General features: G+C 39.2%; 1 non-coding gene across 1 annotated transcript; it reads left to right on the top strand.

The window, feature by feature from the left end:
- The first annotated feature begins 1,245 nt into the window (after positions 1-1,245).
- On the top strand, positions 1,246-1,318 carry Trnaf-gaa (transfer RNA phenylalanine (anticodon GAA)). The gene has a single exon. It is a non-coding gene; the product is annotated as a tRNA-Phe (tRNA).
- The last annotated feature ends 885 nt before the right edge of the window (positions 1,319-2,203 follow it).

Raw genomic sequence — 2,203 nt, 5'->3', positions numbered from 1 at the left:
GTTGATTTGTGGCTTGTTTCAATTAATTAATTAAGTTTACTGTTAGACATCGTTTGTTGCTGTCATACTTCGCTGTGATTATTAGAATATTTCGTCCGCAACCTAAGTGCGACTGTGATCGTTCATTTCAAAAACAAATGACACCCGCATGTTAGCGCCTTAAGTCATAGAATAACCGTAGCCAAAATGGAACTGGTGCACACGATACTACACATTGATTATGAAACTAATTATGCCTGCGACTGCGGCGCGATAAATCGCGCCAGAAACCCTATATTCGTGGTATTCGGATTCTGGGTAGTTGTTGTTGCTCTGTTTTGGTGCCTAGGGGTTGTTTGTCGAGTTGGCGTTCGTGTCGAGGGAAAGTGAGAAGTCGTACGATGAGGCACATGTCTTGCCTGCGAACTAGCATAGCTTCTGGCTGTCGTTGACGATGTCATGTGACATTCTATCGGCAGCAGCTGTGTGGATATTTAACAGGTTATTTATGGAACTAGCTGCGTTCCACGATAACATGTTCAGCATCTAGAATAATTTCCTCTAAACAGGAGAAAATGTACGCTGACTGATAGAAATGCTCTCTTTGTTGCTTACTTTCGATTATTGCTATTACCGATTAGCCTTCCTCTGAAGTATGATTCCACAAAATGTTTAACGGGATGTCTATATTTTTTCTTCTGTGTTAAGTTTTTGAAAATTAGAAATGAACAGAAGTAAAGCTGTAAGCTGAAAGTAGATTGGATAAAGTAAAGGATTGTATTATTCACAAACATATTTTCGTATGGTTCGAATAAAATGTATGATTCTAACGAATTATTTGTTGTGTGATTCGGGTTTGTTAATATTTCCGAGTATCTTTCATTGTAATTTAAAACTTAGCCAGTAAACTATAAATGTAGAGAGATACACATCAAACTTCAAGAATAATCATACGTTTAGAAGTGCAAATGAAAACGTCCATTCTTTCAAGCGTTTTATTGTACTAGCTCACATGACACACGGTAGTTCAATTAGATGCCCTCATGCGAAGTTTAATTAGTGAAGCACAAAGGAACGAATGTTGCATTAAAAATTCCCAGGAGGTACACCGCCATGGGCGTATGTAGACAGTCATGTGGGTAGTCGCAACATGTGAGAGAGTTTGTGTTAGCTCCCTACACTCGTCGACTGATAAGCTCCCAGCCCATGTGCGTTTCCTATGTTTGACTAAAGTCCCACCCGGTATTGTAACGATAGGCAACATAAGCCGAAATAGCTCAGTTGGGAGAGCGTTAGACTGAAGATCTAAAGGTCCCCGGTTCAATCCCGGGTTTCGGCAGTAGTAAAATAATATTTTAAACATATCACAAAATTATGGGATATTTTAAAGAATGCGAACAGTGTGTTCAAACTTATCACCACTATTCCATTAACCATATTTCTTATAGTTTCCACGTTGAGCATATGTTTTTTTTATTTTTATGGTGCTAGATGATTTTTAAATTGATGTATAACGAATCTGGTCATTCTAAATGCATAGAGAAATGCGCATGCAGCGTACGTGATAAAAATACCATTTAAATGGAATCAGCGTATCTGCTGCGCCATTGCGATCAGGACCAAAGCTAAAATCATCTGAAGTTTCACTCATCATTTTGAAAAATGTTTTAGTCCAAGAGCGAAGAACGGGGATGTGCAGAGGGTGCAAAGCGAAAGACAATCTTTCAACGTATCGAAAGTATCTTTGTTTTTACAGCATGACTCCAAGTATTCACAATTGAGTTGTTGCCAAGGGTAGCGTTTTTACTCGCTCTAACATTCTTTTTATTTCATTAAAATCAGCGATATCAGTTCCGCTTGAATGGGTTCGGGATTTTTCTATTACAAGAAAAGAGTTGGACGATGAGTTGTAAAAAATTCGCCATTTTTTATTTTACTACGGCGTTTGTGGCTAGTTCCAATAAATGGCCATGGGAGCCATGGCTTGATGGTAGGGAATTGGGGATGAACGAATTGCGACATGGCGTAGAGTTTGATAGCATATTTTGCTCTGATAGGTGCCAGCAACACCATCAAGGAAGTATGAGGGGGTATGTATCGGCGTATGGTGGTGTGCAGTGAACTCCTAGCACAGGAAATAGAAGCAGTGGATATAATAATGATGTTTTTCCAGCTCTTTATAACTATATTTCCAGCATGCACTTCCAGGCAGCGTCAAAACCCG

Source organism: Anopheles ziemanni, chromosome 3, assembly GCF_943734765.1.
Source record: "Anopheles ziemanni chromosome 3, idAnoZiCoDA_A2_x.2, whole genome shotgun sequence".
Lineage (NCBI taxonomy): Eukaryota > Metazoa > Arthropoda > Insecta > Diptera > Culicidae > Anopheles > Anopheles ziemanni.
This window is presented reverse-complemented; position numbering and strand designations above follow the sequence as displayed.